The sequence below is a fragment of the Hypanus sabinus genome, chromosome 20, assembly GCF_030144855.1.
Source record: "Hypanus sabinus isolate sHypSab1 chromosome 20, sHypSab1.hap1, whole genome shotgun sequence".
Classification (NCBI taxonomy): Eukaryota; Metazoa; Chordata; class Chondrichthyes; order Myliobatiformes; family Dasyatidae; genus Hypanus; species Hypanus sabinus.
The window spans coordinates 45,241,753-45,264,434 of NC_082725.1; the positions used below are offsets into that span (position 1 = coordinate 45,241,753).

At 37.5% G+C, this 22,682-nt stretch overlaps 1 protein-coding gene across 2 annotated transcripts in view; it reads right to left on the reverse strand.

The window, feature by feature from the left end:
• Positions 1-22,682, reverse strand: part of osbpl10b (oxysterol binding protein-like 10b) — a 158,325-nt gene that overhangs the window by 101,177 nt on the left and 34,466 nt on the right. The gene's annotated exons all lie outside the window — the stretch shown is intronic.

Sequence of the window (22,682 nt, forward strand, 5' to 3'; positions counted from 1 at the left end):
CTATGTCCTCTCTTCAATCAGGTAAGGCTCTGGGACCAAATGTATACACAGTGGAATTTTTTAAGACTTTTACTGAGATACTTACATCTCATTTATGTCAAGTTTTCAAAGATTCTATAGCCTCTGGGACTCTTCTGAAAACTTTTTATGAGGTATTAATTTCACTAATTCCTAAAAAAGGAAAAGATTCATCTGAATGTGCCTCTTACAGACCAATTTCTTTACTAAATGTGGATTCTAAAATTCTGTCTAAAATTTTGGCTAATAGGATCGAAAATTTTTAACCTGAAGTTATCTCTAACAATCACACTGGATTTATTAAGAATAGATATTCATACTTTAATATTTGGAGATTATTGAACATTATTTATTCCTCTCCATCCAAAGAACCTGAATGTGTTGTTTCCCTTGACATAGAGAAAGCCTTTGATAGGGTGGAGTGGCTTTATTTATTTGAAATTTTAGAAAGATTTAATTTTGGCCCAGGTTTCATTTCCTGGATCAAATTAATCTATCAAGCTCCTATGGCTGCGGTTATAACTAACAGTTAAAAATCTCCCTATTTTAGACTATACAGAGATACCCGACAGAGCTGTCCTCTTAGTCCTCTGTTATTTAACTTGGCTCTAGAACCTCTTGCTATTGCTCTTCAAAATGCCAATAGTATTTAGGGTATTAAGAGAGGGGATAAAATGCATAAGGTTTCGTTGTATGCAGACGATGTTAGTCTACATGTCGGATCCTAAGAAATCCATTCCTTCTATGTTTTCCAAATTCTTTGTATTTAGTAGTTTTTCTGGATATGTTAAATTTATACAAAAGTGGGTTATTTCCTATTAATAATCATTTGGATCAGTATGGCCAATTACATTTTAGTATTGCTAAAAATCAATTTACTTATCTTGGCATTAAAGTTACTAAGAATTTTAAAGATCTGTAGAAATATAATTTTCTCCCATTAATAGATTATACCAAACAAACACTTTCTAAATGGTCTCCTATGACACTATCATTAATTGGTCGAATTAATGCTATTAAAATGATAGTTCTATCGAACTTCTTATATATATATATATTTCAAGTAGTTCCTTCATTTGTTCCTAAACGGTTTTTTGACAGACTAGACTCTAAAATTATATCCTATCTTTGGAACAATTAAAATCCTAGATTGAGTAAACCTTTATTGCAGAAATTAAAAAAGGACTAAGCCAAATCTTACACTGTACTACAGGGCAATTAATATTTGATATGTTATCTGTTGGATTCATTATTGACATATATGACTGTCCTTTATGGGTAGAATTGGAGGTAAACCTCAGTGAAGGGGTATTCCTTGGCCTCTTTACTGGGAGCTCCTCTTCCTTTTCTGCAGTCTAAGTTTGGTAGACAAGACCTTAATCATATTATTAAACATACATTAAGAATTTGGTTTCAGTTTCGCAGATTCATTGAATTAAATAATTTTGTCCTTTCTAGTAAAATATATCATAACTATTATTTTAAACCATCAATTTTAGATCAGGCTTTTTTAAAATTTGGAAAACCAAGGATATATTAACTTCTTCGATTTGTTTATAGGGGATTGTTTAATGTCTTTTATTCAGCTAGATGATAAATTTGACTTACCCAATGTACATTTTTTTTTAGATATTTACAAATCAGGAATTTTTTTTCTTTTAAACATACTTTGCTTCCAAATTATCCCTCCGCCTATCCATCTAATATAATAGATATCCTCTTCCAGATTAAATCACTCCAAAAAGGATCAATAGCTACAATTTATAAATGGTTATTGAATTTACAAATGATATCCAACAATAAAATTAAAGCTGCCTGGGAATCGGAATTTCAAGAGTTACTTTCAGATAATCAATGGAGTAAAATTTTTCATCTGGTAAATACTTCATCTATTTGTGCCCATCATTCCTTGATACAGGTCAGGGTAGTACATCCGGCACACACATCAAAGGATAAATTAGCCCATATTTTTCCCAATATTAATCCTATTTGTGATACATTTAATACTCAGGTGGCCACTTTAACTCATGTTTTGGTCTTGCATAAAGATGGAGAATTTCTGGAAAAATGTTTTTAAAACCTTATCTATAGTGCTAGATTTGGATTTACAACCAAACTTATTTACAGCTATTTTTGGGATTATTCCATTGGATATATTCCTGCTTCTGCTCAGCGGATGATAGCTTTTTCAACCTTATTGGCTAGGAAAGCCATTTTACTTAAATGGAAGGACCCTACCCCTCCTACCGCCTTTTATTGGCTTTCCTCTATCGTGTCCTGTTTAAGTCTAGAGAAAATAAGAAGTCAGACATCGGATACATCCTCTAAATCTGGTGACCTTTTATTCAATATTTTCATATGATCTGATTTTTGTACTGATTCTCTTCCAGCTATTTTTTCAGAACCTTGGATTTGATCAGACTCTTTTCTCTTGGTTTTCCTCTCAGGATGGACTGCCCAGTCCTTTTTTTTTTCAGTTTAGAATAGTGGTTTTTTTCCTCTTTTCTTCTATATATAAAAATTTCTAATACTCCTTCCTTTCTTCATTAATTAGGAGAATTATACATTCTATATCAAATTTACACTTTGTACATTAGCACTATGTGTGATTCTGATATTGCTTATTTTGTTTTCTGTATGTATTGTAACTGACATATATACCAGCGATATTCTCCTCTTGTTTGCATACACACTTTTTTTTAAATCAATAAAAAGACTGAAACAAAATAGATATAGGAATATCACGCATTTACAAAAGAAAGTAATTTTTAAAATTATTACACACATGAATAAAGCTCCATTTCCACAAAAACAATACAAGTCAAACCTTCTAAAATAATATCTAAAATAACTTACTCCAGTACTAAAATAAAGCCAAGGTTAAGGCTCATGAAGTTTACAAATCAGAAGGCAGCAATTCAGTGCATGGTATCTGTGTTAGTTAAAAATACTAAGTAGAGGACAGTGAGAAACTGGAGTAGGATATAAGCAAACTGTGGGGGGGGGGGGGGACATGTAGCAGATGTTCAAATAAGGGCTACAGGAGCACAGCAATACGGCTACATGGATAAGTCACTGTAAATGGTAAGAAAGATGTTTGCAAAGCTTTATAAAATACTGGCTCAGCTTCAACTGCAGTATATTGTTCAATTCTGGATGAACACTACAAGAAGCATTAGAGAGTCCAGTAAAGGTTTATGAGAATGGTTCCTCTGATGAGAAACTAGCCACTTTTTCCTGCATTGATACGGCCAATTAGGCTGTGGCTGTATTTTCTGAAGAGACGATGGGAGAGATTTAATAAAATTATATAAAATGATAGTGGGAGGCAGTTATTTTTAGTGGAGGGGGTCAAGAATTACATACAAGTTACTGGTATAAAATAAAGGGAAAGAAAATTAAGAGTGATACTAGGGATTTTTTTGATATGCACCATGTGGATGGAAGTAGCAATGCACTGCCTGTAGATCTGGTGGAGCCAATTGTGGCCTTCATGAAAATATATACACAGAAAACCTACAGCACAATAGAGGCCCTTCGGCCCACAATGCTGTGCCTTAGATAGGCGGCGTGGCACACGGCAGCAGTGGCCTTTTGGATCCGGTACTATTTTAATTTAGCTTTTTTTTAAATTTAAGGCACAATTAGGGTTTAGGGCAATGGATAACAGAGCGACTATCTACTGTCGCCAGATACTGCTACAATACAGAGATCGCCCAAAAACCCTCATGAAAATCTGCTGGGTAGATTGCGCGACCTCGGCTTGCTGAGGGAATCGGGCCTGCAGTCCTCAGAGTCGCCTGATGCCACTGCGGAGGTGGGGACATCGTAAGCAATGTACGAGGAAGCGGAAGCAAGCCGAGCGGGCAGGAGTCCGTGCCAGGATAAAAGTAAGCCCTAGCCGGCCAGCTCTCCCATCCATTCTGCTCTCCAATGGACAATAAATTGGACTACATCTGTGGCAACAAAATACTCAGTGGGAGTACAGAAACGGACGGTATCCCCGACTGTTCAGCTGTTACCATTCAGCTGTTTACTTATGTAACAGATTTTCCCCCAAGCCATCGGACTACCAACCTACTGCCCTCTGCTGTGCCTATTGTCTTGTTTATTATTTATTGTAAGGCCTGCACTGTTCTGTGTACTCTATGCAGTCCTGGGTAGGTCTGTAGTTCAGTGTAGTTTTTGTGCTGCTCATGTAGCACCATGGTCCTGAAAAACATTGTCTCATTTTTACTGTGTACTGTACCAGCAGCTATGGTTAAAAGGACAATAGAAAGTGACTTCACTTGACAAATGTGTACTTACTTTAGAAATTACCTATAGGGTCACCCATAGCCCTCTATTTTACTAAGCTCCACGTACCTATCCAAGAGTCTCTTAAAAGACCTTATTGTATCCGCATCCACTTCCATCACCGGCAGCCCATTCCAAGCACTCACCACTCCCTGCATTAACAAAACTTATCCTTGATGTCTCCTTTGTACCTACTTCCAAGCACCTTAAAATTGTGCACTTTTGTGTTAGTCATTTCAAGCATTGGGAAAAAACCTAACTATTCACACAATTTATGCCTCTCGTCATATATGAAGTACCCACTGGTATTGACATGCCCCACATTTGAAAGTAATGGCTCAAGAAATTGCATGATTTTCCAAGATATGTCAAGCTAAGTGCTATAACACTTTGAACTGTGCCACATTTATATTGGCTTCAAACACAATATGGCTACATCATTTCTTGAATGTTACAAGACAGATGGACAGAGGATGAAGGTTTGCTTTCACCGGTCAGAATACTGAGTACAGGTTACAGCTGTACAATATATTGGTAAGGCCACATCTGAAGAATTATCTATAGTTGTGGTCATCCTGTTATAGGGAGAATGTCTTTAAACAGGAGATGGTGTAAACAGGATATTTCTTGGACTGGAGGGCTTGGGTTTATAAGAAGAGGCTGTTGTACGCAGGCTGCTTCCTGTGGAGTGTAGGGAAGCTGTGGAATGATTAAAAAGAGGTCCATAAAATCAAAACAGTGTTGGTAATGGCAAGGCTTCTCCGTTGGGATTGTCACCTCATTGTGGTGGAGAAGCTTGTGTGGTTCTGAGATCCCGAAATGCCATCTGGAGCTACGCTCCTGGTAGGGCCACCCATGGCAGTAAAGACGAGGATGAGGTCCTGACAAAGAACAATCCAACCAAGACCTCAACAGTGGAACAGGTGGACGAAGTTACTTCTAACTCTATAGCTGTGAAGGCGGACGAAGGCTGCAACAAATCCATCAGCTCCCATCGCCGTGGTTTTCATGCCATTGGAATCAGTTGGTTGATTTGTGAAGTATCGTGTACTTCTTGGAGTCCAACATCAAGTACACGTTAAACAAATACACGCACAGGCATCTTTGCTCTGTGATAGATCAACAGAACGAAGACCATCATCCTCGACCTTGAGGGATAGCCATGACGATTGGCAAGGTAAAATTTGCAAGGCCAGAGAAGGAGCCATACAGTGTTAACGAGTAAGTTTCTTCATTGGCAAGGAGCATGGATAAAAATGGCCAAATAACTTTCTTTTGAGTTGTACGCATTCTGTATGCATTCTATGAAAACTAACAAAATCCCACCTTCTAGCACTAGGCCCATAGCCCAACATTTCACAGACCTTTAAGTGCATATGGAAGTACATACATAATTAGATGTGCATTCCTGCTATTCTAGCTATACCTTCTTTGTACATTCTTTCTACATTTTCTGACTTTCCATTTTGTCTGGTGTATCTGCACTTACTGACTTGTTTAACTACTCTTTTACTTCATTTTTGAAATTCTTGTCCTCAAGAAAACCTTTAATCTCTCCAACTTTTCTAAATCAGCTCGATGCTTAAATAGATAAACCTTGGGTTTTTTCTCACTCTCAGTGCAACAAATGCAGACATGACTTTATCTTAAACCACTAATGAGAGCGTAAATAGGTCAAAGTACATTATCAAAGTACATTATCAAAGTATGTATACTTCATACAACCTTGAGATTTGTCTCCTTACAAAACAAAGAAAACCAACAGAACCCATTAAAACAATTGTATCCCCAATACAATTCCTCCTATTTTGACTTGTTGCCAACATTAACTCTGGCTAATCAGCTCTTTTATATACCCTTACAGAAGTCTCGAGCCTCTTTTTATATTGCTTGTTATATTATGCTGATATTCTAGTTTTCCTTTTTGCTCTTTCCCAAATTCAGAAATGTTCCCAATCATCAGGTTTGATGTTCTTTTTGTGAATATTATAAACCTTCTGATTTGATCTAATACTACTTTAGCTTCTCTTGTTCACCACTGCTAGACTGTTTTTTGGTTTGAGTTTTGGTGCCTTAAAGGGAAATACATTTTCTGTAACTAATATATTAACTATTTTAATGTTGCCTCCTGTTTTAGACAGACATATTTTATTGATCCTGAGGGAAATTGGGTTTTGTTATAGTCGCACCAACCAAGAATAGTGTAGAAATATAGCAATATAAAACCATAAATAATTAAATAATAAGAAGCAAACTATTCCAAGTGGAAATAAGTCCAGGATCAGCCTATTGGCTCAGGGTGTCTGATGCTCCAAGGGAGGAGTTGAAAAGTTTGATGACCACAGGCAGAAATGACTTCCTATGACGCTCAGTGTTACATCTCAGCGGAATGAGTCTCTGGCTGAACGTACTCCTGTGCCTAACCAGTCCATTATGGAGTGGATGGCAGACATTGTCCAAGATGGCATGCAACACTGGACAGTTTTATTTATTATCTTGTTTTTCCAGTGTTGTGCTCCAGTCTAACATATTCAACCGATACTTTTTGTATTTGTAGCTTGTTTAGATTTAAGAACTTATTTTTTTAGACTGAATAAAACATTTTCAGAGTAAGGCAGCACTCAATAAACTCAAATGTCACCAAATTTTTAGTTTAGGTAGGGTCTTAAGCATGTAATATTTTATATGAAATTAATGAGTTAAAGATAAAACATGTAATAAGACTGAGAAGGAAGTAACATTAAAATAATTTCAGCAAGGAAAATTGAAATAAAAACAAAAATATGGGTCAGAGCATGAAATTTCCAATACCTGTTGAGATTTTAAGAATTTACTCTCAAAGAAATGTGGCAATCAATGATCATGGCACTCTTTCAAATATTTCAGTTTTTTTTTCAATATCAAGGCAAACTTCTACAGATGCACAGTGGAAAGTATCCTGACTGGTTGCATCATGATCTGGTGTGGAAACACCAATGCCCAAGAATGAAAAAGCCGACAAAAAGTGGTGGATATAACCCAGCCCATTAGCTCTCCCACCACTAAGGACATCCACAAGAAATCAGTATCCATCAACAAGGATTCTCACCATCCAAGTAATTTTCTCTTCTTGCTGCTGCCGTCAGAAAGAAGGTACAGGAACCTTAGGTCCAACACAACAGGTTCAGGAATAGTTATTACCCTTCAACCGTCAGGCTTCTGAAACTGAGTGGATAACTTCACTTAACTCAATTCAGAATTGATCTACAACCTACAGATTAATTTTCAGGGACTCTATTACTTAGGTATTCAAATAGATCTTTTGCACATTGGTTGTTTGTCAGTTTTTGTGAGTTGATCCTATTGTATTTCTTTCTTCCACTGTGAACGCCTGCAAGAAACTAAGTCTCAAGGTAGCATATGGTGAGATATATATATACACTTAGATAATGAATTTACTTTGAACTTTAGAAATAGATAAAACCAAAACTGAGAAGGACAACTCTCCAATCACATGTTAACAAACCTGGGAGAAAGGATTATGACCTGGAGAAGATTTTCATGTTTTTCTCCACTTAGCACATTACACAAGAGTAATCTACTGGCACAATACATAGATTATAAAAAAGGTTCAATGGGTTCCCTTTAGAAATCCAGGATAAGTTCACTAAATCAATTTTAAACTCCTGGAATCTCTGAAGAATGGTAACTAGGTAAAGATACTGAAGGCATACAGTGCCTATAAAAGTATTCACTCCCTTGGAAGTTTTTATGCTTTGTTGTTTTACAACATTGAATCACAGTGGATTTAATTTGGCTTTTTTGACACCGATCAACAGAAAAAGACTTTTTCGTGTCAATATGAAAGCAGATCTCTACAAGCTAATCTAAATTAATTAGAAATATTTAACATAAAAGAATTGATTGTATAAGTATTCACCCCCTTTAATATGATGCACCAAATTATCATTGGTGCTACCAACTGGTTTAAGAAGTCATATAATTAGTTAAAGTGTCCCAGCTAAATGTAAACCTGTTTGCAATCAAAGATGTTTCAATTGATTGTAGTAAAAATACATCTGTATCTGGAAGGTCCAACTGCGGGCGAGTCAGTATCCTGGCAAAAACTACACTATGAAGACAAAAGAACTCTTTCGTGTCCAATTAACTTAGTGAAAAGATTATTGAAAAGCACAAGTCAGGAGATGGATACAAAAAACATTCCAAGTCACTGAATATCCCTTGGAGTATAGAAATGGGAGAGAAAATGGCACGGCTCTAAATATGCCTTCAGCAGATCGTCCTTAAAATATGAGTGACCGTGCAAGAAGGGGACTAGTTAGGGATACCATGTCAACTCTGGAGGAGTTACAAGCTTCAGTGGCTGAGAAGGGAGAGACTGTGCAAATGTTGCCAGGTGCTTCACCAGTCACAGCTTTATGGGAAAGTGGCAAAGATAAAAACTAAGTTGAAAAAACTCGCATGAAACCTCTGCTAGAGTTTACCAGAAGGCATGAGGGAGACTCTTGAAGTCAGCTGGAAAAACATTCTATGGTCTGACAAGACCAAACTTGAGTTTTTCTGCCATCAGACTATATGCTATGTTTGGCATAAGCCAAACATTGCACATCATCAAAAATACTCCCTACTGTGAAGCATGGTGGTGGCTGCATCATGTTGTGGGGATGCTTCACTGCAACAGAACAGGCTTGTAAGGCTGGAGGGTAAAATGAATGCAGCAAAATACAGGGAAATCTTCAAGGAAAACCTGATGCAGTCTGCAAGAGAACTATGACTTAGGAGAAGATTTGTTTTTCAGCAAGACAATGACTCCAAGCATAAAACCAAAGCTACACCAGAATGGCTTAAAAAAAACCAACAAAGTTGGAGTGGACAAGTCAGAGTCCAGACCTCAATCCAATTGAGAATTTGTGGCTACACCTGTAAAGGGCTGTTCAATCATGATCTTCATGCAATCTGAAGTGTAAAATTGCAGTGTACCGATGTATAAGACTGTTCAATCATGATCTTCATGCAATCTGAAGTGTAAAATTACAGTGTACCGATGTGTAAAACTGGTAGAAACCTATCCACACAGACTCAAGGCTGTAATTGCTGCCAAAGGTGCATCTACTAAATACTGACGAAAGGGGTGAGTAATTATGCAATCAATTATTTTGTGTTTAATAACTGTAATAAATGTAGACCAATTTGTAGAAATTTCACTTATACACAAGTCTTTTCTGTTGATCAGTGTCAAAAAAGCCAAAATAAATTCACTGTGATTCAATGCCATAAAGCAATAAAATACGAAAACTTCGAAGGGGCGGAGGGGGAAGGGTGAAAACTTGTCATAAACACTGCATCCAAAGTGCTTCTTTAAGATTGGAATAGGAAGTTCGGGAGGGAGGGTGAGGGGAGGTTTGTTTAGGGATAAGATATAAAAGCAAAATGGAGGAAAATTGTAATCCATTATGTATTCTGTATTGTGTCATTCCTTCAATAAAGATATATTTAAAAAAAAGATTGGAAGATGACATTCAATCTTTGATGTGTAAACAGATCAAGACGACACAATGGACTGTCATTAGTTATGATAAAATTGTCCCTTGAGCTTTCTCCGTTCTGTGATTCAAGTTAACTTTCCTGCCATATTTCTGTATCAATTTCCTTACTGTTCAGAATAATGTCACAGCCTTGAATATGCTCAATATTCAAGCAGCCACAGCTTCACAAGATATAGAATTCCAGAGATTTATAATCTCTCAATTCTAAAAGGACAACTCCTTATCCTGAAACTGCATTGCTGCATTCTAGATATTCCAATTTAAGACAATCCCAGTCAGCCCACCTCAGAATAACAATGAGATTTATTTTCATTCATCTCAGCTCAAGTCGGAGAACAATCTTACTCAGACTTCTTCTTAAAGGACAATGTAGGAGCCATGTATCTTTCTTTTATTAATTTTTTATGAGTTTCTACAATACAACAACAAAAAAACTATCAACAAAAATGGAGATTTATACAGTGCAAAACAAACGTGTCTAATACATAATTCATAACAATAAGGAAAAAGCACCCAAAATAAAATCATATAAAGTTAGGGTCCTCCCCACCCTCCCACTACAAAACTCCAGGCCAACCATATCAATGTGTAAAAAAAAATTAATTGGAGCCACTGTAAATATATATTAAAAAAAGAAAATATAACGCCTACTACCAAAACTATAATGCAATTCACATTAAAAAAAAACATAAAACTTACGGGAAAAAAAGCTGAAAGTAAGGCGTTATAGTACAAAAAAAGGATAAACTTAACCTAAAGAGGAGTTATGAAAGTATTCAAGAAAAGGTCCCCACACCTTATGAAACTCTATGTCCAAATTGAGAAGTGAATAATGAATCTTTTCAAGGCCTAAGCAGGACATAATGTCTCTAAGCCATTGAGTATGAGTGGGTGAGACAACATCTCTCCACCTAAGAACTAACCGTCTAGCTAAAAGAGAGGCAAAAAATAATGTTTGACGCTTAGTCGGACTCAAATGCATGTCTACTTCGCCCAAGGTACCAAAAAGGGCGATCAAAGGGTTAGATTCTAAGTGGCAATTAAGAATATGGGATAAAGTTTAAAAAAACTTCTCTCCAGAATTTCTCTAGACTAAGACAAGCCCAGTACATATGAATAAGAAAAGCCTCGCCCCCTTTACACTTGTCACAAACGGGACTAATGTCGGGATAAAACTGCGATAATTTAGTTTTAGACATATGAGCCCTATGTGCAACCTTGAACTACAAAAGGCAGTGGTGAGCACACAAAGAGGTTGAGTTAACTGACTTAAGAATTGAATCCCAAACCGCATCAGATAAAGCAATATTTAAATCATGCTCCAAGGCAGTTCTAATTTTATCAAAGGGAGCACGCCTCAAGATGAATAACTTACCATGAATAGTAAACCTTTACCCAATGGATTAATACAAAGAAACAGGTCCACAATATTTTTCTCGGGTATCTCAGGAAAGTTTGATATTAAAGGGTTAATGAAATGTCTAATTTGAAGATATCTAAAGAAATGAGTATTAGGTAGGTTAAACTTTACAGACAGTTGCTGAAAAGTTGCAAAGTGATTATCTATGAAAAGATCTTCAAAGCACCTAACGCTCTTTCTGTACCAATCATGAAATGCTGAGTCTTGCATAGCAGTAGTCTCTCAAAGTCCGAGGAAGATGAATGTGTTGCACAGTCAACGTCTGTGGGCACACATATGACTTCTGAGGCCGAAGTCCGAAGCACAGATACGCTTGCAGATGGGGCAAGGAGCACCGCCTGTTGGGGCAGGAGCGGATGCCTTCCTGTGACTTTCTTGACTCACCTTGAGGCACTACATGCGCCAGTTGGCTTGGAAGTTGTTTACTGCCTTGGAGCATAGATTTTGCCACTTGGACCGATCAGCAGCAGTGTGCTCGAGATTGCGGGGCTGGAGTTTGGCCCACTGAAGGCTTGACTTGAGGTTGTACCTCTTCCTTGGGCGACCTTGAGCATGGCTGCCCTGCTCCAGTTCTCCATAGAGCAACTGACGCGGCATTCTGGACTCATCCATGCGGATCACATAGCCGGTCCATCTCAGCTCAGCCTTCGAAACCTTGGATTCAATGCTTGTGGAATTGGCTCGGTCCAGGACTGTCAGGTTGGAGATACGGTCTTGCCAGCGGATTTGTATGATCGATTGCAGAGCGCGATTGTGGAATTGTTCAAACTGTTTGACATGTCTGCGATACAGTGTCCAGGTTTCATAGCCATATAGGAGTGATGAGATCACAACAGCATTGTAAAGTGGAGCAGTTTAGTGGAGAGACAAATGTCTTTGTGCTGCAGAACTTGCATAGTCTTGCATAGAAGGTAGAAAAAGGTAATTGTGTAAAATAGGACTAGAGAGAGAGAAACCATGAAGGCCATTATATTTTCTGAACTAAGCCCATATTCTCAAAGTATGTCTAATAAGAGGGTTAACAACTAGTCTAGGCAAGTGACAAGGAAGTGCCCAATAATATAAATGAAAATTAGGCAAGGCTATACCACCTTCCTTTTTAGATTTTTGAAGGTGAGCTTTATTAAGTCTGGAACATTTGCCCTTCCATAGATAGGACAAAATAAAAGAATCTAGCAAATCAAAAAAAAGCCTTAGAAATAAAAATTGGTAAAGATTGAAATAAGTATAAAAATTTAGGAAGGATATGCATTTTAATAACATTAATTCAACCTACCAGAGACATGGACAAGGGTGACCACCATGTCAAACTCTGTTTTGTAGAATTTAAGAGATTAGCAAAATTTTCTCGAAAAAGATTCTTGAAGTTCCTTGTTACTGTAATACCAAGGTAAGTGAATTGATTATTAACTACTTTAAAAGGGAGGTCATGGAATACTAATGCTTGTGCTTCTCTATTGATTGGGAAGAGTTCACAATTGTGTAAATTAAGTTTGTAACTGGAAAGCTGACTAAGTTTATTAAGTAGGAAAAACATTGGGGGTAAGGAAGTCGTCAAATTTGAAATAAAAAGTAAAAGATCATCAGCATAAAGAGAAATTTTATGTTTAACACCTCCCCTCCAAATCCCCATCAATTCAGCACAGCTATGAAACACAACTGCCAGTGGCTCTATGGCCAAATCAAAAAGGGACTTAAAGGGCATCCTTGTTGGGTGCCACGTTTAAGGCTAAAAGTATGGGATTGTTGGTCAAAAGAGAAGCGGTGGGACATGAATATAACAATTTAATCCATGTAATAAAACTTTGTCCAAAATCAAATTTTTCTAAAACTACAAAAAGATAATTCTACTCCACGCCATCGAACGCTTTCTCTGCATCAAGGGAAATGAGACATTCAGGAGTCCCAGTTGAGGGTGAATATAAGATATTAAATAAATGCCGTATATTAAAAATGGGAAGGCAATTTTTAATAAAATTAGTTTGATCATCAGAAATAATAGAAGGCACAATGTTCTCCAATCTACGAGCCAAAACTTCAGCCAAAATTTTAACATCGATATTTAACAGAGAAATTGGCCCATACGAAGAACACTCTGTTGGATCTTTACCTTTTTTGGCTAAAAGAATTATATAGGCAGTCCCCAGGTTACGAACGAGTTCCATTCCTGAGTCCGTCTTTAAGTCGGATATGTACGCAAGTCAGAACAAATACATCCGGTATTATTTAGCATCAGTCAAACTTTTTCTTAGTATATAATATATACTTTACCTTTCTATGCATATAAAACACTTAAGAAATGTATGTATTCCAATAAATAAACCACTGCGTTGCTTAGTAATAATTGCAGCTTTCATTGGGGCAGGGCCTTTCACATACTCCATTATCATCACTTTATCCTTTAAAATTGTTTCTATCATTGACCAACTGTAGCCTAACACTTTTCCAATGACTGATGACGTTTCACCTCTTTCCCAATGTTTTATTCTTTCCACTTTATTTTCAATTGCGATCACTTCCCGTCAATAGAACAGAAACACTGCAGGCAGCGGATCCCAGCTGCGCCAGCTCCCGAGGTCCGCTGGGTCCCAAGGACCACTGCACTGAATTCCCCGGGTCCAAAACTCCACCGCACTGACAGGTTAAATGGGACAAGTGGGGGCTGTGCTGGGTTTGGCTATTTGATCATCCACAATATTCCACGTGGAAATTTAAACTGGAGATGGCAGTGATTTTTTTTTATGAGGTCGAGTTGCTAGCTCGACATCAACCCGGCACAGATGGTACAGGAGTCACTGGATCGACATCAACCCGGCATGGGAGCAGTCTGTCACTGGATCGAACTCGAGAACCTCCGTTCTCCAGCCCAGTGCTGATTAAGCCAAATACAAAGTTACACACTCACAGTGTCAACAGCAACAACTTAAGATGGCTGATGGCGTCGCAATCCAATTTAAAAAGGCGGATGGTGTTCTCCTTCCTCAGATCGTAAGTACAAGTTGTCCGTAAGTCAAACATTCGTAATTCGGGGACTACCTGTACATGCCTCGTTAAACAATGCTGGCAATTTACCATGCTTAAACGAATCAGAAAGAACTAAGAATAATTGAGACGAAAGCAGTGAGGAAAATGATTTATAAAATTCTGCAGAAAACCCATCAGGTCCAGCAGTGCAGAAATGGCAGAGGATATTTCCTCCTCTGATAATGGCTTATTGAGTCTTGCTTTAAGATCAGAAGAAAGCGAAGGAATATTTAAACTTTTTAAAAAATGCTCAACAGAGATACTATCATTTAAAGATTCAGAGATATAAAGTCGAGCATAATAATTCTTAAATGTGTCATTAATTTCAGAATGATTCGAAGTAATGTTTCCATTTCCCATTCGAATTTTTGCAATCTGTTGTTTAGCTTTAGAGCTTTTTACTTGGTTGACTAAAAACTTGCCGGATTTATCACCATGAATATAAAATCAGCTCTTACTTTCAAGAAGTTGACTTTCAACTGGTTGAGTGGAAATAAGGTCAAATTTAGCTTGAAGTTCTACTCGCTTCTTGTACAGTTTGGGATTTTTCGTCTGGGTATATAGTTGGTTTGTTGCTTTAATTTGACTAATCAAATCTAATCCTCTGCACAGCACCATCCAGAGACAGAGAAGCAGCTTCAGCGACAGGTTGCAGTCAATGCAATGCTCCTCAGACAGGATGAAGAGATCATTACTCCCCAACGCCATTCGGCTCTACAATTCAACCACCAGGGGCAAGACATGTTAAAGTGCCGGGGTTAGGACTGAGCTTAAGTTACCACTCAATGCACTTTAGTAAACTATTAAAGAACTTTTTAAAAGCTATTTATTAATGCTTTTTGGGATGGTGATTTTAGATGCATATCATATTTATACTGTTAAATATTGTATGTAATTAGTTTTTGCTACAATAAGTGTATGGGACACTGGAAAAATGTTTAAGTGCCAATGTTTATTCAACTGAGGGAAACCAGGAAAATTTATAGGCAGGGTAACTGGGGCATGATCCGAAATCAATATACTCTGATAATCACAAGAGCAAACAGATGGAATCAACTGGTTATCTATTAAAAAATAATCAATTCTAGTAAAAGTATGATGGACATGTGAAAAAAAGAATAATCTCTTTCCGTAGGATAGAAAAAAACACACAGAGATACCATAATTAGAAAGAAAAGAGTGAATAGATTAAGCGGATTTACTAGGTAGTCTAGGAACAGACAACAATGGATCCAAAACTGGATCTAACCAACAATTAAAATCACCACCCAATATAATATAAACTCAAGTCAGGCAATAAAGAGAAAATATAATCAAACAAGTCCACATCATCCGAATTGGGAGCATACAGGTCAGCCAAGACTACCCTAGTATTACATAGTTTCCCAGAGACAATAATAAAACAACCGTTTCTATCAGATACTTTGTTGTAAAGCTCAAAGGGAACATTTTGATTAATAAGGATTGAGAAGGCAGAATGGAAGTGCTGTCCTACCCACCTTGACATAAGATGAGAGTTATCAAAACTACAAGAAACACATTGTTTCTTGCAAAAAAGCAAAGTTAACTTTGAGCTGCTTCAGATGTGACAACACCATCGTTCTTTTAACAGGTTGGTTCAATCTCTTAACATTCCAGCTTATAAGATTCAATGGGCTAACCATTATCATTTTAAAAAAACAAAGGGTAGAAGGCATAAACAAGATCAAACATTCAAATAACAGCAAAAGTATAAAACAAGACGATCAGGAAAAAAATGTCCTGAGTAACAAAGAATAACTAAAGGTTATATAAATGTTGTTGACACTAGAGAGCCCTCCCCCCCCCCCCCAAATCCCAAAACAAGAAAACTACCAAAAAAAAAGCAAGCTCTACAGAAAAATAACCACCACAAAAACCAACTTCCAGTTTCTTAACATCATCATAAACTCTGTTTAACAATTCAAAAACCAGAGAACTTATGCACTACTAATTAAAATTATAAACAGAAACAGCTCATCAAAAAGTATTAAACTTAACTCAAAGTATTAATCCAGAGTAGCCTACCTGTGAGAAACTACGAAAAAAAATTCAGTAATTTAAAAAGAAAATGGGAAAAAAAAAGAGAAAGAAAGTACTTATTGGACATTTTAAATAATCAGACCAAGTCTGAAGGAGTCGAAATGTCAGGGAGAGCTTCTGTAACCGAGTTAAGCCATTTTTTGCCCCCAGTACTATTCAGAGATGAGCTGGATAAGACAGAGAAGGCCTGAATCCATGATTGTAAAACTCCTTCATAACTTCTTTACACTCGGCACGCTGCCTCAGAACTTAAGGAACATAATCCTCAACAATATGGATAGAATGACCCTTGTAATCCAATTTATCTCTCTGACATGCTTCCGTGATCAAAAGGTTTTTCACCTGATATTGATGAAAACAGAGCATAACTGGACGTGGCCTAAAGCCCAACCTGGGCTTGGCCAGAAAAGTACAGTGAGCTCTGTCTAACTCGGGTGGGGTCAGAAGAATATCCTTCCTAAAAATCTCACAGAGTGAAGACGACAAAAATTCAACAGGACACTTTCGATAGCCTCTGGCAGACCGAGGATTGGTAGATAATGACATCTGCTCTGACCTTCGAGATCAGTTATTTTGGATATTAACTTGCTCTCTCAAATTGGAACAAACGGCTTCCAGCTGCTGAACATGACATGTTAAATCTTCGGTCACTGACTCAAGATGAGAGACACGTTCAGCGTGGTCCTCCACTTTGGAAATAATTTCATCCAATTTTGACTCCAATGAACTGAAAGAAGACTTATATTCAGACTTAAATTCAGATATAATCTCTTGTCAATGCTGTTCCAAAATGGAGACAATCTCGGCAGAGGAACCAGAGACAGTCGCAGAGACTTCTTTTTCCCTCAGATTTAGGGAGCTTTGAGACCATTGTAGGACAGGTGTTTTCGCAGGCAGGTAGGAGAACAAAAAAGTTAACAGTCTAGAGTAGAAAAAAAGGAGATGAGGAGTACGGAGAAACAGAGCAGCAGTTTTAAGCGACTAAACTATCACCATCTTACCGGAAGTCCGCCATGTATCTATATTGTGTATTGTATTTTGTGACGTGTGTATTGTGGTAATCTGTCACATGGGTTGGGCAAGGTAGAAGCAAATGAGTCTAGTTACGTATTCTTCCTTTGTCTTAGTTGTTTAGTTAGTCTAGTGGGTAGGTATTGAGACACACCTATTTTCCTGCTGACCTCTAATTGGAATGCTATTAGAACGTTATTTAATTGCTAAATGGGACACTATTGGAACATCAACTGGATTGCTAACTTTGCTTAAATATTTATAGAATGCCAATTCTATAGTGTTAATTAGAACATTGTGTTACACTGATTGGAACCCTAAAGTCGCTGCATCACTGATTTTGTTTTGATAGGCCATAAGGTCGCTTGTCTTTGCTGATTTTTGTAATAAAGGGTCAAATGCACCATTTTTGATTTTGAAACTTCTTTATTTGGAAACATGTCATACAGTGTCAATTTCCTAGCTTAAGACTCTCAGTGATTTTGGATTGTTTTAAAGTAACCACTACATTTTGTCAACAAAAAAAAACTTACATCAAACGAACACCAGTCTATCGCAAAGGAATGTCTTGGACCTGTTGGCAAAATTGGACTCACAACACTGAGAACACCACATTGGAAACTCGAGCAGTTTACAGTAAGATTATCTGCGACATCTTGTTGATTTATGCTGTGTGTTGTGGTTTGAATACAGATTTGATTGGTCAGTGCTGCCTGTTCATTGGGGACCATTGCAGGTCATGTGGTCTCTGCCTGAGGGATTGTCACTTTGTTTTAATAAAATGCTGAAACATTCCAGTTGTCGACATTTAAACTGAGGGCTGTTTGCTTGGTCTGGTTTAGGTTCTGTGGATGCAGAGAGTTTATTTGTTGACTATGTTTATTGAATCGAATATCGATAGTGCCGTAGGCGAACAAAGAGTCACACAACTAGAGAAAGTAACATGATTGTATTGAAGCATAGAGATGGCACCAACAACCCTGCAAATGGGGCTTACAAAAGAGAAATTAAAGCTGAAGCTAAGGCTATTCTAATCGCCAGTCTTCAAAAGGAATACAAAGCAAATGTGAACAAAATTTAAGGTTTAATACCATCAATTAAAGAAAATGCCTTACAAATGCAATCTCATTTTGAGGTTTGACTAACCTCTTTGAAGTAGTTGCTAAGCAACATCACACGCTAACCTCATTACTTTCCAAGCTCAAGCAGGAAAGACAAAATAAGATGTTTTTTCAAGCATTGATCATTATTATAGAGCATTTATAGGGGATGTGAAACAATAGCTGAACCAAATATGTTATATTGAAGGTCATGTTGCTGGAACAGTGAATATATGTCTCACCATCCACCAGACAATGTCTCTCAAATTCCAAGGCATGCTCTGATTAAGCATATAGCAGATGACCCACAAGATGACGCGAAACAGAGTGACAGTGTGCCTAATGTCAATGCTCAAAGTTCTGTTGCAGGAGGAAAATCTTCTGCACATACAACCTCCTCCGCATGCATTAAAAAAGACAGATTTCATTGCATGAGTTGCACATCAATAATTATTGAAGGACAAGCATGCACTGGAAGAGCAAGAGGAACAGCTAAGGAAAAGGAAGAAACAATGCAAGTTGGAGGAAGAAATTGACGCACATATGGCTAAAGTTAATATGCTATGGGATTCAAGTGTGGCGAGTGCTCCAAGTGCTCTAGCAGGACAGTCCTATGGTGTAAGTGTGAGGCACAAAGAGAAACAAAAATACTCAATGTCAATGCTGATTTATTTGTTCCTCAAGTGTCTGTGAAACATGAACAAGTGGTAGTTCGGGGTGTTTACTAACAGCCTGTACTAATGAGGCATGCTCACAGGGACATTAACTTGCAGCATGGAAACATGCTCATTTTAGATGATAAACGTCAAAATAGTACTATTGATATTATGAAGCAAAATGAAATAACCACCTTATTGGCATAACAATAACACAATCCATCTTTGACTAAAAGAGAGATTTAGATTTTTGATGGCAATCCAATGCTGTATCATGCAATTGTTAAGGGATTTTGAAAGCAAGACTGATAGCTATAGTGACTGCTTCCATTTCCTTAAACACCAGATATCACCCTAGAGAACCTGTCAAAGGTTGCCAGCATGTTGAGTCTAAGAAAGGATACCTAAGGGCTTTACTACAGATACATTTTGGTAATGAACAGAAAATTGCTTCCACCAACACGTAAAAGATTCTTTCGTAGGTACCTATGAAATCTGAAGATGTGAAGGCTCTTCAAGACTAGTCTTATATTTAGAGGCTATTGCAATGCCATGGAAGAAGAGCAGTACATGTGGTGTGTACCACCACATTGCCCTATATGCTTAGGAATAAATGGAGAACAGTGATTGTAAGGCATGACAATAAGATTTCTTTCCCTGACATTGTTTATTTTATAGAAGGGCAAGTAAAGATTGCTACACACTCAGTGTTTGGGAGTATACAAGATGCTCAGTCATCAGCAATAAGCAAAAATGTAAAACTAAGTCACAATTTCATCCCAATGCAAAAGGAAGCAGCTTTGACACTACTGTAGCCACTGTGAGAAGTAATGCTAAACCTGAACCTGGAACTGCAGAACTTTCATCATCCAAAAGGGTTTGTTTATCCTGCAAGGGTCAACACACTCTGGATCCATGCCCTCAGTTGGAGAAAAGGGCTTACTGTGAGAAGATTGCCTTTCTAAAAGAAAACTGTGTTGGCTTTGGCTGTTTGTGCACTGGACACATCAGCAAAGATTGCCGGAAGCATCTTTCATGCAAGGTATGCAATGGCAAGCATCCTAGCATACTTCATATTCACTCTAACAAAAAGGATCCAGAACCAAAAAACAAGCCATGAAAGAGCCGACCACAGCAGAACTTCAGCTGGATGATCTGAAAGGCAGGAGGAGTGTTACAATGAATGCCGTGCAAATTGACAAGGAGGTGGATGCAGTAACACATATTATCGATCACTTCTCATCTTGGACCAATTTGAGGAAGACAGTGGCCTGGATTTTTAGATTTTTAGCTCTCGTTTCTTAGTCAGAAGAGGCAACAAGTGAACACCGTTCTTGCTCAGTCTGACTTGCAAAAAGAACAAGGATATTCTATGGAGAGAGAGGCTGAGAAGGCCAAAGGTCAGACTGGCCAAGACTGTCTCTCAATGGAAGAGCACAAAAAGGCTGAAATGGAGATAACTGGGTTTTGCCAAATAAAAAGATTTCCAGATGAATTATCAAGTGGGTGACGAGAGGGCGTACAGGACTGAGATATGCCAACTGGTGGAGTGGTGGCACAGCAACAACCTGGCACTCAACAAGAGCTGATTGTGGACTTCGGGAAGAGTAAGACAAAGGAACACGTACCAATCCCCATAGAGGGATGAGAAGTGGCGAGAGTGAGCAGTTTCAAGATTCTGGGTGTCAAGATCGCCAAGGATCTAAACTGGTCCCAACATATTAATGCAGTTATAAATAAGACAAGACTTCATTAAGAGTTTAAAGACATTTGGCATATCAACAAATACGCTCAAAAAACTTCTATAGATGTAGCATGGAGAGCATTCTGACAGGCTGTAACACTGTCTGTTTTTTTTGGGGGTGGGGGGGGCTACAGCACAGGACCAAAAGAAGCTGCAGAGTGTTGCAAGTCTATTCAGCTCCATCTTGGGTACTACCCTACAAAGAACCCAAGACATTATCAGGGAGCAGTGTCTCAGAAGGGCAGCATCCATTATTAAGGACCTCTGGCACCCAGAGCATGCCCTTTTCTCATTGTTACCATCAGGTAGGAGGTACAGAAGCCTGAAGGCACACACTCAGCGATTCAGGAACAGCTTCTTTCCCTTTGCCATCCGATTCCTAAATGGCCACCTTGGAGACTACTTCACTTTTTTAATATGCAGTATTTGTTTTTTTTTGCATGTTTTTAATCTATTCAATATACGTATTCAGTAATTCATTTACTTATTTATTATTATTTTATCTCTTCTATATTATGTATTGCATTGAACTGCTGCCGCTGTTTACAAATTTCACATCACATGCCGGTGATAATAAACCTGATTCTGATATTCATTTATTTTTCTCACTGTTTTGTACATAACTAATCCTTTATCTGTGTTTACATTTACCTCAAATTCATAAGCTATATTGTATACTGTACTTTATATAATACCTTATCAAATATCTTTTAAAAATCCAAACATACTAAACCTTCTGACTTTCCATTTATGCCTATACTGGTAATATCCTCAGAAAGCTATTAACTTTGTTAAACATAGTTAAAGGAAACAGTGAGATTATAAACAACAAATTACAAAAAACTAGGGTAATAATCAAAACATGATCCTGAAAGAGAGTACTGGATAAGTTGAATTGTTAAGGCTGTAAGAGTAAGCAAACAGGGAAATGGTGTGGAGATGGAAAAGATTCGGCTAAGCCATAAATGAGTTAACTTAAGGAGAGCTGCTGCTGTTATAGTAAGCCATAAGGCATGTTATATGTCTTTGATCTATCTTACTGGACCTAAAGGAAACAAAGTTAGCTTCTCAATTCTAAAAAACCTTATTCGTCCATTATCCAATGCAACATGGCTATGTAGCCATGAATAAACCATCACACACATTGTCATGACGTATCAAATATTCATATTTGAAAACAAAATGCTAGATCCAAAGTCTCCATCTATTTGTCTATATCAAACAGAAAAACTCCAAAAATAAAAAGTAACAATCATTTTAGGCATTTAGCAAACATAGTCACGGACAAATAGTCCTTAAATTTAAATAACGGATAACTTAAAATATTACTTTTAAGAGTTATGAACCAGCCACATTGGTAAGTACATTGAAGCAAGTTTCACACAAGTTTCTGGCTATAATCATGGTTTATATTTAATTTTGTTTTACACAAAATACCTCCAAAGCATTCAAATTATTTATAATTGCTTTGGAATTTTAATAATTCTCAAATAATGGGCATTACTCGGCAGGCATTCATTACCCATTCTAAATTACATAAAAGGTGGAAGTGGGCTGCTATCTGCTTGGACCTGAGCAGTTTGTAACAACCAAGTTGTTTGGTAGGGCATTTCAGTGGGCAGCCACAACCTTTGCTGGTTGAAAAGAAAAAAAGGGAGAAGGATTCACAAAACACACAGATTAGTGAACTTGATGATTTTTAATCATGTTGTGATTTCATTATGAATACCAGCTTTTCCAGATTAATTTAATCCACTGAATTTAAATTTTTTTTTTTATCCACTGTGGTACTCCTTACTGCAAATC